The following is a 16,178-nucleotide window of genomic DNA, read 5'->3' on the forward strand; positions in this document are numbered from 1 at the left end:
TGCTTAAGCAGTTGATCCACACAGAATATGAATATCTTAAAGAGTCTGGTTCAGAAACATATTGTTGGGTACAACAACAGCCTCGATTACAACACTTACGGAAAATATGACTGTGTAAAGCCATGAGACTAAAGCTGCAATTAGAGCGTGTCGAATATTTCACTTTACCATAATTTCTGCCTGTTTCTCTCAACGTCTTAGACACATAAACACAGACTCCCATTTTCTCCCCAAAGTCTTCAGCATCATCACAGCAATGCATTCCCTAAACCTGGTCTTTATAATTCTGCAACGCCAGCCTTAAAATTTGTCTTAATCTGAAAGTAAAACTATTTGTAAATTGTTCTTTAAAGGTCATGTCTCTTACTTTTTTACAACTTTGCTTTTCAATTGTCTTAAAGCTTGTTGGTGGAAATTGCTATGTTTATTTCAATGTCTGAAGCTCAGAAATATATCATAAATATTGTGGATGCTTTTTTTCCTTTTAAGCACTTTGTGTTACACCTGACTGTATGAAACCTGCTCTTGCTTTGAGTGACAGCTAAGCACACAAGTTGCTGAAGAGTGATGATGTCACACATCGAACACCAAAAAAAGTCATGTAGTGATACTGACAAAACCTTTAAAATACAATATGTAGTCTCTCTGTCAAGAGAAAGAAAGCAAGAAGAAATCTTTTCTAAGGCAGTTGCATGGAGATGTTATAGACGGGCACCTTACCCAGATATTTAAAAGCTCTCCATGACGGCATCAAAATGATGAATGCCTGTAATGTGCCACAGTGGCAATACCTGCTTGCTAAATTTAAAAGCAAAACAATAAAATTCTCATAACTTATACAATTTTTGTTCTTGTTCTGTTGAGAATGTTTGATCTGATGTGCACAAGAGTGAACAAGTGCTGCTTTTTTTTCTCAAATGACTATTTGACTGGAACCTTTTGTACTAGTGAGTTGTCCTTTGGTTGCAGCAAGCACAGAAGCAGTGAATGGAAGCAGCTGAAAGTCTTGAGATTTCACATCTTTTTAAGTGAAAAAGATCATTGTTTTGTAGCTATAGTAATTGTAGCTATAGTAACTGTAAGCTTCATTTTGAAGATGCCATCTGTTCTGCTTCTAAACTCGACATTTAGAGCTTCATATAATCTGTAGCTCTAAAGACAATTTTAAGCTAATGCTAAAGATATACTGGGTAGAATGGAAGTTAAATACTATTACGCAATCATAACTCTCATTCCTTTGACTCACACACAGAAAATATTGAGTTCCTACTGCAGCTAATTATTGTGGGAAAAACTTCATAGGAAGAATATTGGGAAAGAATTATATTTTATTATATTTTATTTATGAGATGGGAGGAATCTAGGTGTTTTTTTAATTTACAAATGAAAATCACTTGTTTGTTTTGACAAACAATGTAAAATAGACTATAATCATATAATTTGTTTTTGCATAATCAGGATTGATACGTTTTCTGTCTCTAGTAGAAAACAAGCAAACACCAAATGTAAGTCGCCCAAACCTTACCAGAACTGCAGGCTCGCTGCTCTCAGCTCACATGAATATTTTACCACCCCTGCCCTCCTCCATGAATTCCCTGAACTTTGGATCTTTAGTTTGGCCGAGTGACAACTTTGAAAAATATTTATCAGACCCATTCTTCAGGGCAAACAGAGTCCTTTCATGGCTTGAATTCATATGTATTGAATTTTTACTCTTTGCCACTTTTTGTTACGGCATGACAAAAAAGTAACTGTGGTTCTGTTTATTAGCACAAAAAAAAAATTCTGAGCCTCATCTTGTCTCAAAATGAGAAACTTAAAAGCTCAAATAAACGATTGAACTACGTTGTTATGTGTTTAACAAAATCCAAGCCCAAAGTTGCAATGTGGAAAACCTCGGTTCATCTCTACAGTTGTTTTACTGATTATCATTAAAACACTAAAGTGTGGCTTCACTGCACCTGTTTTGCTGAAGTGGAGCATTATTGGCATTTAAAGACGGAAAAAATCTGGAATAATCTTATAGGAGCAGTTGTTAGTTTTTCTCAAGAAGCGTGACAAGGCATTTTCCAATTGATTTTCATGCCAAAACAAGCTTATCTTTGTATGGTGGAAAGAACGAGCGGAAATTGGAAAACATCCCAGACAGTTGCCAGCCTTTCCATTAATGAGCATCTTTTTCTATACCAGCTTTCACACTCGCCCTGAGGTCAAACTGTTCATTGCTCAGAGAATTTACCAAAACCCAAGAGATTCAATTAGTCTTGACTACCATAATGAATGTTAAAGGTCTCATAAGCACAAATAGTCTTGTTCTGAATTATCACCCAAAATCTTTAAGCTAAAAATCTCAGGTACGGGAGGAATTCAGATAAGTTATGGAGAAAGACTTTTGGTTGACTGTGAGAAAAGAATGAGTGGCCTCTGGTTTGGGGAAGAACTGCAGATCTGAACTGGGAATGTTGTCTGGCGGAGGAGGAGATCTGTGAGACGCTTCCAGTTGCTGAAAACAACATATTCTCCCCAGATGAATAGATTCAAACAGCCTTTACAGATAACGTTTCAATCTTGATAGGTTAGAAAACAATCAAGTACGCAAACCTTTCTCCATCTACACCCTTTCTGCCATACATCTCAGTCTACTGGGGTGAGTGTCACTACTATCCTGAAATGTTTATTAAAATCTCTCTGGGAAAATAGGTTTGACCTGACCAAGTTGTTTTGCGGCAAAGCCAGGACACTTTCAACTTTATGCTTCTCGGTTGGCATGAGTTTCCTGTCCTGAAATACTGTATTCGTGCCAAATATATCCTCCGTTCTGGTGTTCAACTAATTCAGTTTTAAATTCTTCTGTCCAAAGAACATTATCCTACAAGTTCAGATTTTTGTGAACTGACTTTCTGGAAAACTTCAATCTGCAAATATCCATTTAAATCTCTTTCTGGTTGCAGGCAAAGACAGAAGCAACATCAATAGTTGCGATATCCTGCAGTTGGTCACATGATGTCATTTTAGGACTTTCAGAGACTTCGTACATCAATGTGATTGGATGGCTGGAATAAATTAGGATACCCAGTGTGTAGGTTTCCCTCATTAATCTTTTACCGATATAATCCCATTACCAATAAATGTAAGTGAATTGATAGGTGGATGATTAGGTGGATAGTCAATAATTTATTTCAATTAATCTGCACATATGGGACCAAATTCTGAGTCATAATCTGAGTCAGTATCTCTATCATGTAATTGTCCGACTGCAAAGTATCTATTTTTTTGCAAAACAAAGGTCAAACCCTCATCATTATGCCCTAAAATGTCACTTATGTAAGTAGCTTTGAGGATTAGTCATAAAAAAGATGCACATGCCACATAGTAACTGAACAGGTAGAAGACAAAGGTTAATCGGTAAAAAACAACTCCATAGACAAATAAAGGAATTATATAATATTTTATGATAGTCAGCACTTCCCAGTTGCTGATCCTGATGCACCTTAGATGTCAGGAATGAGGACGTCCATTCAAGCCTGAGTCAACTCCATTACCAGGAACCTGATGGATATTTTAGACAGCAGCTCTGTAATGTAGATAAACACATGTCATTTAGTTTCCCTGTTATAATGCCACAGTCAACAACCCTTCCTTGGCAACAGCGCCCTGCTCTTTTACAATGCTAAGTCACAATTACGGTATCTCTAATTGCAGGGTTACCTCAGTGTATGTGTGTGAGTTTAAATCTCTGCGCTTGTGCCCTGCTGCGCCGATGTCAGAGAGTGGAAGAGCTCCTGAGAGGAGGCTGGAGGGCAAGAGGAATCCCTTAGGTGCATCTATCATGACTGGAAATATATTTTAACGAGCTGCATCTGAAATAGCACAGACGCTGGTGCCTGCGCTCCCAAAAAAGAAAAAAAAAAAAGAATGAAAAAAATCAATACAAAGGAAGGAAATTATACCAGAGAAATGAGGTTGGTTTGCAGATGTTGCTGAGTCACTGTAGCATGCTTTCTAAGAAAAACTGCTTGCTTGCTTTTACTCAATTTAGATCACACAGCTCCGGAGTTATATTTGGCCTGTGTTGCTCTGCTCTGTCTTTCTGTGCAACTGGTCTTTGTCTTTGCTTCCCATAGCGGTGGTGAGAGATGTAACAGTTTTGGGGGAGTGCAGGCAGGCTACGTACACACACATTGATCAAGTTTACATGCTGTGTTAAAGCACCTTAGCTGAAAGATTTTATACAAATTGATTGAAAATTCAATCAATGTTGACTCAGGGATGACGCAGCTGTCATGGCGTTCGGTTAGGCTGCAAATAAAAATAAGTTTATGGTTTGCTATTCACGTTTTTCTACAAAAGGAAACAGGTTATTTTCTCTCTGTGTCGCAACAGCTTGACCAGCCACAATGGTATTTTGGAGCTTTGAGCTAAAAGCATCCAATCACATCGACAAGAAAGCGGGATTCTTCGGCTGAGAAGCCTGACCTGGTCCAGCTGTCAAACATGCTGACCCTTTTAAAATGCTACAAGCCAAGTATTCTCTGGAGCATAACCATGTGATCAACAGAGCAAGGGTGAGTTATACCCTGAACTGGTCAGTGACCCATCACAGGGCTATCATTTACTTTACTATCAAAATGAAAATCAACCTCCACCCTGAAGTCAAGGTGGAGGTTATTATCTCCATCTATGTCTCAGCTAGAAGAAATGATCTCCACATTATGATGCTGCCACTCCCTTTTTTCACCTTTAATGTGTGTTTAGCGTGAGATGTATCAGCTTTCTAGTCCTGCCACTGATTCTCTTTTAGGTTTGGCTTTTGTTTGGGTCATTTTTTAGCACATGCAATGATCCTCCACTGCTTTTCAGTCTTGACACCCTCTGCCCCATCTTCCTATTAACCCGTACCAGCTTTGCTCTCCTTGCTAAATGTTTCACAATGGGGATGGATAATTTTAGGACAATGTGTGGTATAAGACCACACAAGGCAATTTGAATGTAGGTTAAAAACTTCCATTTTGGTCTTTGATGACCAGACACATTCTTCCCCATCTGTGCTGTCTATTTGGAAGAGAGGAAGAAGAAAAATGAACTAAGCAGAAAGTATTAAAATTCTCTCTCAACAGAATATGGTTGATGTTTTTTTTTTTTTTTTTTTTTTTTTAAGACATCAGGACTGGTAGGTATTAGAGAGATTCGCCACCAAAAATAAAATGTTGAAAGGAAAGTAGCCAAAAAAGGCTCTGTGAACTATAGAGCAATCAAGGAAACAGAAGAAAAAGCTGAAACCTTCCAGGAAGGAAATCAGATCGATAATAAAAGCGGAGATGAGTCAGCTGAAAATATTTTTAGTGAGCCACTGAGTTAAAAAAACATGAAAAGGAAATAAAATCTCAGCTTTGAGACATAGTTACTATAAAGCTCTTGTATTCTTGTTCACTAAAATGCAAAGTTGTTGCTGCTGCTCAATCTGAGATTCTGTTGCTCACGCTCCTGAAACCACAGTCAAATATGACTCACATTTTATACAGGAACAAAATTACTAATGTTTATCATTTGTTCATATTTAAAAAATGTCTTAAATAAATGCACTGTGCATTTTTCTGCAGAATTGCCCATGAAACATTTAAATTATATATATGCATCTACTTTTGTAAGCTGCTTGGTGTGGTTTATCTCTGCCCAGAAATTGTGTCTCTACAGCAAGTACAGTATTTTTTTCTGGAGAATGAGCTGCAACACTTTCATTATCTCTGCAGAAGCAGTGGGATTCTACAACAAGGGGTTGCCAAAAATGAAAAAATTCAAAGCAGTTACAGACCATCAGATGAATAAAAACAGCAGCATGCTCAAAAAGAGTTCAACACATTTCATTCTCATGTTCTGCCTCTGAAAGTACTTTGTTGTGCATCCAAATTTTGTTGGATTTATAACCTGCAAGCTGCGACCTATAGATCAACCGCTGTGGTCCTCGGGAAAGAGCCAGGTTTGTAGTTGAGGGTGTGTGTTGGAAGGCCAGTTGGGAACACATGCCATACCAAGAACTCCACAGGACCAGAGGATCTGATGACAGCGACTCTCTTACTGAGAGTCAGAGCTAAACTGAGACACACTTTAGTCAGGGGGAGAGTTGGAGGAACGGAAAGGGGAAATGATGGACTGTCGGTCGGGGAGAAAAGGAGACTTATAACTCCGAGATGTATCGAATTCGGTGAGCTCGCCCTCGCTAATATCCCCAAAATTAGCCAACCGACCTTCTTGTGAGCTCGATTAAGCATTGTTCATCCAGTGTTTGGTCACCGCTCGAAATGAAATCTCATTACAGCTCACCTGGCTCCTGCTGAGATTAGCTACATTGACACCGTCTGACGTGGAAAGCATGTTGTGACCGAAAATAACATAGATAGTTTCTTTAAATAGCATCTACATCCATGCATGCGCAGTCTCTCCTCAGTTTGAAAAGTTCAGGGAGTGAGCATAAGGTGGGACTCCCCGAAAAGGTCACCAGTCTATCACAAGGCCAACACAGACACAAAACAAAACAAAAGTATCTGGAGAAAGTCATTCTGCTCGTTAGTTAGTTAGTTAGTTAGTTAGTTAGTTAGTTAGTTAGTTAGTTAGTTAGTTACCAGACAAAACATTAAGAACAAATTCTTATTTACCATGTCATTCTGAAAGTGCTAAAAGACTTGAAAGGGGTTAACATTGTTCTAACATTCCAACAAGTTGCACACAGAATAGTCCCGCCTGAAGTCATACCCTGAAATTTTGAGTAAGTCTCCTATTTATTGGTCTTATCTAATAGTTTTATGTTCTATGAAACTGTTTTTATTAGCTTTAAGCCTGAATCATCAAAATTACTGAAATAATTCTTTGAACTCTGCATATAGTGAACCTGCATTGCATAGTAATAACAGTTTTATAATAAAATTAGAAGAAATAAATACAGATCAAGCACAAATACTATTGTTAGTAATTTTGTATTCTTTAAAAAGCTACTCAACAGAATCTTGAATAGCATCTACATCCATGCATGCTCATGGATGTAGGCCAGGTTTCAATCCTTCTAAACTTTTCCCTGAATTTGATAAATATTTAATTTAGTCTAGGAAGCTTGCATGTGTGTGTGTCGGGGGCCTCTTATCTGTCTGTCCTTGAGTTGGAGTCTGCCTGACAGACCTGGTCAAACCTGCAAACAGTCAATATAGACACAGTCATGTCTAAAACTGTGCTGGTGCTACTTGCATATGCAGTTTACGCGGTCCGTGTCCAAATGACACCACATAGCTGAGTGGAGAAGATAAGCCAAATCTTCCAAGTTGCCCCTGCCAGGACTCACGTTGACGCTGTGACAAGAGTTTTATGGCTCACTGAAGATGCCAAGCTTGTTCTAGGACTAGCGCAGCTTATGAGAATCAGTTTGAAGAGCCTTCACCTAATGAAACCGAGATGATGTAATTCATTGCAGACTCAAAAGCTGTGAATAGCAGGAGCATTACCAGTCCTGCAAGAGGGAGTCTTGACCAGAGAGACGTCCTTTGTCCCCTGGAGGTAGGTGCAGTCAGGGTGGCGACAGGAGCTTGTGGAAAAGGGAAAGCACTGGTTTAAACTAGAGAGGAGACAGAATATGAGGTATGAGGGCTTTACAGTATCTGGATAATTTAGAGAATTAAGGATAAGTCAGACAAGAAGAGGAATGCAGATTTTTACAGTTTAATTTACCTTAAAGTTGGAGCTACAGTGTCTTGCAAAAGCATTCATGCACCTGTTGCTTTTGCATATTTGGTGATGGTACAACCACAAAACTTTCATGGAGCTGGAGAGAAAATGACAGTGGTCAAAGTAAAAATATAAAATTTTTATTCAGAAGCCTTCTTCTTTACCCTTAAATAAAATCCAGCACACCAAGCACCTTCAGATGACACCCATTGGGCAAACAAAGTCAACCTGTATGTAACCTGATGTCAGCATAAATTCATTTGTTGCTCCTTGAGGTTTGTCAGAAACCTTTAATGAAAAAGGAGCAACACGTTGTCCAAGGAACGCAGCAAACAGCTGAGACAGAAACCTGAGGAGAAATCTAAAGCAGACTTAACTTGTAAAACAGTTTGTAAACCAACATATTTTTTTGTCCACATCATTTAAATAAAAATTGAATTAAAAACATGTTCTGATGATTTATTATCAAATTTACAGTTTGTGTCATTTGAAAAAAAAAAAGTCCACTAAATTGGCACTATCAAACAATTTAGTTTGCATTTAGAGCTTCTGTTTGCAGTTATAATCTTAAAGTACACTGAAATATGTGACTTGATCTCCTGTTTTACAGGTTTGTTTAATTTACTTTAATGTTCGCCAAGCCTTGAAATCTTGAGTGCCTTATAGTTATTGATATTACTGCTGCAGGAAAGTTTTTAAGGACATATTAACTGAACTGCCCAGGAACTAGACGAACCTGTGAAACGGTGGTGCTGATTAATTGATTTTCAGTCTGCCAGTGATTTTATTATGGGCTGTGTATAAATAAATCAGTCAGGCAGGTGGAGCTCATCCAAAAAGCTGCTGCCAGCAAATGGCATAGGTGAGGACAGACTCCCTATTTGGAAAGGCACAAGTCGTAAAATCTTCGTTTGGGCCCACAAAGCTCTGAATGGTCCTTGACCTAAATACATGTCAGAGTTTCAGGTCAGGTGTGATCCATTTAAATCCCTGACCTGTTCACTCAGTGTTCCCAGGAGCAGCACTAAACAAAAGGAGGCAGCATTTTCTCCTCAGCCTCCTGAGAACCTGACATGTACAGTAAATGTTGGTGCTTTTAAATCCAGACTAAAAACATGTTACTGATCATTGTAGGTTTCCCATAAAGCCCCACACATAGTTTATCAATTCATTTTTAGCACGTTTTAGTTCTCTATTTTAAGGTAGCGCTGCTGCTTGGTTTCTTTCTCTGTGATGCTTACATTTTTCTTTTGCTTTTATGTACCGTTTTGATCAATATCCAGTCTTTGTTTTGTTTTTCTTTACATCTGCTTCTTTATTTTTTCCTGTTGAGTGCTTTGAACTTCCTTGTGTATAGGTAGTGCTATATAAATACCCCTCTCTTGCCTTTTGTTGACAAAAGACAACAACATGTAATGTAAAAATTTTGCTGAATTTGCAAAAAGATAATGAACATTTCTGATCTGATCATTGTGACGCCAAATATCTCAGGCACCAGCCCGAAGGGATTGGTTGGCACCTGCAAGGGGCAAACCCGAAACACACAAGGCTCAAAGAATCACTTGGTAACATCAAACATGCCAAATACTCCATGACATCCTGAGATGCTCTTTTTCACCAGTTAAGATCTTTATGCAATCCACATCCAATCAGTGTAGACTTTTTTAAGTTTAAGCTGTCTCTGTGGAAAAAAAAAAGTGGAAACATTGTTATTATCTTATGTATAATTTCAAATATGAATATAAAAGGATTAAAGCAAACTTTTGCTCTTCAGCTCCCTCTACAGTTATTAGATGTGACAGCACACGTTTTTTACTCCCATGCAAATAAATCTGTTGTTAAATAAAGCTGTAGTTAAGAGAAAGGATGTAACACATGTAACACAAAAAGTGAAACAAAGAAAGATAGGAGCACAAATCGCTCTTTGCAAATGACAGGTTTACAGTTTCTGAATCTGGGATTGCGTGAAATATGAGTAAATGCAAAACAGTCTTGATCATAGCATCAACTCACCTGCCAAGTATCGGGCTTGTTTAAGTAGCACATAATTTTAGTGAGATGTTAAGGTTGAAATGTACACAATAAGAACTATTTTGCCCAAAGACAATTCAAGGAAATAACATAATATGCCAGTTCACATAGTCTGCATTAAAAACTGTTATCCAATAAACATTATTCCATTGTTGTAACAAACAGCGAAATAGACGCAAAAGTGCTTCCAGTGCAATTGCAACATATCCAAAACTCTTTTTCACCCGTAGAAACCAGGAAGTAGTGCAACCATGTTTTAAGTGGGACATATTTAACTCTCGGTCCAAAAGAATAAAGCCTACCACCCCCACTACACGGATCTTGTGGCTGAAGAACAATGCCACCCTTCTTCCACTATTGTTCCACAGAGGAGTCTCAATCATTATAGCCGCTTCACTTAGGCGCTTTTCTGAGGAGTACAATAGTGGCTTATTTGTGTCATATACTTAGTGTCCTGATAGACTAGATCTGTCATAGTGAAAAGTTAGAAGAATGTGAGCGAAGAAAAAAGTGGATTTGAACAGATGAATGGTTTTCTTTTTTACTTAGACAAAAGCAGAGTCTCTTAACTTAAAGATCAGTTAGAAAAGAACTAATTTGTTGCTGCTACAAAGAGCTTGGAAAAAAAAACATAGTACCATTTTAAACTTTTTTCTATTTTGTCATCTTACAGAAACATAAATGTAGTTTTTTAATTGTATATGTTAGATGAACACAAAGAGTCAAATACTTGTGAAATGGAAGCAGAATTACAGGATTTTAAAAATCTGACTAGCTTGAAACATGCATTTTTATGAATCCTCCCCAAATAAAACCCATTGCAACTTGCCATCAGAAGTCCCTCAATCAGAATCCACTTGTAAGTGAAACATGAGCCGCTTTGAATATCTCAGATGTTTGGTTAAGACTTTAGTAAAAATATTTGCTTTGAAGACCACCTTTTGGAGAGGCTGAAGGCAGACCCAGTTTACAAAATAATATTCCATGCTTTCACTGCTATGCGGCAGAATCATGATGTTGGGAAACTTATTTTACAAAATATGTTTGTTTCTGTGCATGCAAATGCGGTCTAATACATGTCATAGTCAGCACTCCATCCACTTTGTGAAAAGCATCCTGACATAATGAGGTGGAGATGCTTTTCTTTAGCATGAACAAGGAGGCTGATCAGAGCTTATGGTAAGATGGATAGAGCTATTTACAGGCTAATCCTTGGAAGAAAACCTGTTAGAGGCTAGGAAACAATTAAAAACTGGAAAGGACACATTCTCGCAGGACTGCAACTCTATAGGTAGAGCCAGAGTTTCAAAGGAATAGTAACCGATCGAAGCATATTCATGTGCTAGAACGACCCGGTTGAAGTTCAAAACCTCTACGTTCTTCCCCTCTTTGGTGTTCAAGGATCTCACTGTACAAGATCTTGCAATATTGAAACATTGCAATATTTGTGTTTGAGGTGGTTGCGGTTTTGAAAACACCAGCCATGGCACCGTCTAATGATGTTGGAATAGAGGATGCCCCAAGTTCTCTGAAATCATTTGTTTGGCAGGATTTTGGATTTCCAGTGCAAACAAGACACAAACAATATGCAAGGAGAGCAAGTTTTTCAGATGCTGAAGGAAGCAGATTGCATTTGCTAAAGGACTGATTGCCATATTGAGCTACATCGCAATCACATCACACCCTGTCAGTAGCAGATCATGCAGAGTTGAAACACTGTCCTAAGGACGGAAGAGATTAGAAAAATCTGAAAAAAAAGTCAAATTGCACCTGTAGATTTAGAGTTTTCTGCAAAATCTATAAAAATGCAGAATGAAGGCCTTTTCACACCATAAGCTTGATCTGTGAAGTTTAGTTTGAAGCAGTATTACAATGTTGCGTTGTTGTGTCTGGTCTTGTCTTGTGAAAAAAAAGTCAATTATTTGAATTCCTTTCTTAGACAGGAACCCAGTTCCTCTATCATTATTATTATTATTATTATTATTATTATTATTATTATTATTATTATTATTATTATTATTATTATTATAGTTTTGGGCAATCTTTACACCGCTGCTGTACATTCATCTGTACGTAACAGGTGTCATAAAATATATATATATATATATATATTATATATATATATATTATATATATATATATATATATATATATATATATATATATATATATATATATTTTATTTATTTATTTATTTTTTTGCTGTTTTCTTTCCTCATGTATTTCTGTCTACTGAGTTGTCAGTACGTGTGAAGTGGAGGAGTGGCTCGAATGCGGCCCGTGCTTTCAGTTCACTACCGAAACAGATGTACTGTAAAGATGGGTTAATGTGAGTCGCCTGCTGTGATGCAACAGCTCACTCTGTGATGCAGCCCCAACTGTTGGACATGCGATATGGCTGCCTTGTGATCCATGGTTTCCCCTTCGGGTTGCGTCCGTCATGCTGCCTCTCCTGAGAAGTGCTGTGACCGTGGGTTTTTTGTGAAGCAGCGCTTTACATTGTGATGTTGAAGAGGGCCATTTGGCTCCGCGGTGAAACCTAGGCAGGCCAGAGCAGCTCTGGGTGAAAGTTTTCCTGACCGGATTTGGAAGCAGGCATCAATACGCGGACGTGAGCAGTACGCGTACAGTAAGGAGATTATACCTAATCCACTTAGGAGTTAGGATATTAGCCTGAAGTAATATATAGGCAGTAGTAATACAGTACAGACCACAACAGGACACCTAATGCGATAAGGTCACATATTATGAGTTAAATCAGGAGCTTTTGGTGTCAATTAGCATCGAAACTAAAGTGTTTGTAATTAAAGTACAGCAACATGACTGTAATACATGCTCTACAAACTGTTTATGAAAGTTTTGTACAATTCTTTGTAATACGTATTCATGCACTGGAAGTTTATTATGGAAGGCCACCACTGAAGTTGAATATACACTCACACACATACAGGCTTCAGATTACTGACTATTGGGGTCATGCTAAAATTAGAGATCTGCACCAAATATATTCAAGCATTAACCCGAACCCTGCCTACTTCTGACAAGTTAATAACCTAAACATGGCACGTCAACCTTTTCTTTGTGTTTTGACATGCGATTTGAGGCCTCGGTGACGTGAAAATAATCATGTTAATGATTTAACTGGTCAGACAAGGGGCCGATTTTATTGGAAACCTGCTGGGAATGTCTTAAGATCACCATTGAGCGGCCCCCCCTCAGACTGCTGGTCTCTCCGAAATGTCTCCGGCTCCAGGATGCAACGTTTTCTGAGCTACATGAGAGCAGAAATTAGCCACGATCAATTAGCGACAGTTTGTGAACGATAAAGCAATAACACATTGCTCAGCGGTGGGGGTCTTCTCACTGTCTCAGTTACAGAGTTTCAAAACCAGCTATTAATTAATTGTGTATCCTAAGAGTTGCTGTAATCCAGATGTTGTCCTTAAGGGTTATATCAGCCAATGCCGTTGAGTATATAAAGACTAAATGTCTTTAATTTCAAGCTTTTAACAGAACAAACACAGTAAATCACATTAAGTCATAAGCTAATCAGGTTCAAACTGGAACCTTTTTTCCTGACCCTATCATAATATGATTTGCTGACGCTCAGTCTCACAAGTCTATTATTAATAATGAACTTTTTTTTATTGGTTTTCATTTAATTTTATTTACATTTGAATTGGTCACGTCCATCTCCGATAATTTTACATTTAATTTAATTTAATATTCCATCATCCTCAGGATTCTTAATCAAGCAATGAATTATATGAAAAATAACAAAAAATTAAGTTTTTTTTCAGTAAACTGGACTACGCTTTCCATAATGTGGATGCGTGTGTGTGTGCGTTTTATTTTTACACATTGTTTCAGTTCAATAATACACAATACAGCAGAAATGATGGACAACAAATAAAAAAAACCCATAGAAACACACACCTCTATTAATTCAGCTGGATTTGTTTCACACACAGTGCATTATCTAGAATAAAGCTCTATTATATTCCTCCTTAACAATGATAAAAGGATTTTCAAAATTTGCTATTTTGCTTTTTTAAGGTTGTGAGAATGAAATTTCACACATTCAACCAAAAATGTACAAATGCAAATGTGTACAAAAACTACCACTATATCATATCAAAACTTGGCACATATCATTCAAGGCGTGTTATTTGTTTTAATAACTCATCTAAATTCCAATAACATGCTTTGTTTATATGGTCTTCTCTGTAAACCCAGCCACAGTCCCTCTCCTTTTATACACAGTATAAATTTTCCCCCCCAAAAAATCATCTCAATAATCTTACAGCCTCAGGCAGCGTAATGCTGGGTTTTAGGTTACAGTGAAACATCATCCAATGAGAGCAGCGTGTGAGGCATCAAATTTTGGTTTATTATGGGAAGAGTCAAAGATCCCTTCAACAGCCTGTTTATTGTCCTGAGAAGTTGTTGCCAGTAAAAAAAAGTCCTGGTCAAAGTTTGTTGTGGTCCGTCAGAGTGGGGTAAAAGGGTTTTCCCTGTGGGACAGAGATGAGTGAGTCACTCACCAACAAAACATAAGAAGGAGGTTAGGGTTGACACACTAGAAGGATCAACTTTGGCTGAATGACTTCAGCTGAAACACACGTCCGAGTGATGTGGCTGTATTACTGTGCAACTGTAGCAGATGTATGAAAACAAAAAGTCCGTATTTTCCGGACTATAGAGCGCACCTTACTATAAGCCGTACCTACAAAGTTTAAAAAAATAAAAATAAAAAATTGGAAACGTACTTATATCTCCGCCACTCTCTGTTTTTCCTTTTTAATAAATTTTAATGCCATTCCAATAGACTATTCTGTGTTGGTCTGTAATGTAAAATTCTGTGAAATATGTTAATATTGAGCACTGCAATATGCAAAGAATGTGTAGAACATTTGTTGGAGGTGTAACTAATTGAAATGTTGTCTATTTCTGTAGAAATGGAGGGAAAACATGAGAGTTGAGATGAGTGACGTTTGTGATCTGTCACCAACTGAGCTGGTAGTCACTTCCAGAGTTAACAGGAAAAAAAACAACATCTCTTGTCAGTAAGGATGGAAACTTGCAGTTGAAGATCTCAGTTCCCAGAATATTCTTTTTTTTGTTGTTTTTTTTTGTAATACAATATTCAGGATTACACAATCTATTTTTACCTAGAGCTGCCGCTCCTTTTTGACGTTTGCCGCTTTCTCAGCAGTCATGTCATAGTGATACTCATGCATATTCCTGAAATTCCTGCTATGTCGGTACCTCCTGGCTCTTCCAGCTTATTTTACTGTGATCTCAGTTTTCCACTGTGGATCATTGGCAGAAATCTTAAAAGTTTCCGCCTCGCCTTCCGTTTGGCTTCTGTCCAAAACTGTTTTTCTTAAGAGTTATTGAATTTGGAAAGCTGGAGAGACTACTTACAATTGCATTGCAGAACCTTTCTGCTTTGTGATAGACATGTTTCTAGTCCAAATTCTACACTTTTTAAATTCCCAGAGTTCATTATCCTTTTCTTGATTTACCAGTAACAAAGAAAACTCACCCATCAGACGTCAACGACTATTGACCTGATACCCCAGCATCCCACATCATGCGCCACTTCAGATCCCTTGCAGGCATCAAAGGAACATATTGCAATTTACAGAGCTGAACGTTTCCTCATTGTATTTTGTTTATTGTTACACATCCAGACCTGGAAAATACCTGAATGAAATGTCTAACTTTTTTACACCGCAGCAGGGTACTCTTACTGAAGCTTGTTGCTAAATAAAGATAAGGGAAAGAATGTGGGTTTACAGTGCGCCTGGTAAAAAGAGATAAATGTTTACACAGTGCAGAGCCTTCCAGTAAGGAGCTGGTGACTTATTTATATTAAACAGAAACATACTTTTTTGCTGTTAAAAACAAAACAAAACAAAAAAAGGAATCAGATCAAAACTTATTTTAAAGGTTCAGAAGAAAAAGAGATTAATAGACTTCATACATCTTGCGAATCATGCCATAATTTTTGCTGTAAGAATCTAAGCAATTACACATTTTGGTTAGCTCGCGACGCTTGGCAAGAGGATCGATGTTGGCTTCCATAAATGGCTTTAAAGGCTGTTTTACAATATAATAAACAAACAGTGAAGAAAGGCAGATAAGGAGTCAAACAGTAACTTGCAGGCATGCCAATGCAAAAGGGATTCAGTCAAAAGTCCCTTTTTGGACTTTGGGATTCCAAGAATCGGGTTTCACTGTGAGAACTGTCTTTTATCCACCTCCACAAAAAAAAAAAGCCCCTAATTCCCCAGCATCACTGTTCGTCTAATTACCGATATCATTTTGGAGAATAAATACTAATCTGAAATGTCATTCTTTTCCCCTGCCTGTTTCTTTCTTTCTTTTTTTTTCTGAAGTGATTTGTGGTTGATCAAGAGCTTGTGAGGTTC

Source organism: Poeciliopsis prolifica, unplaced genomic scaffold (genome assembly GCF_027474105.1).
Source record: "Poeciliopsis prolifica strain line A6 unplaced genomic scaffold, Auburn_PproV2 SCAFFOLD020, whole genome shotgun sequence".
Taxonomy (NCBI): domain Eukaryota; kingdom Metazoa; phylum Chordata; class Actinopteri; order Cyprinodontiformes; family Poeciliidae; genus Poeciliopsis; species Poeciliopsis prolifica.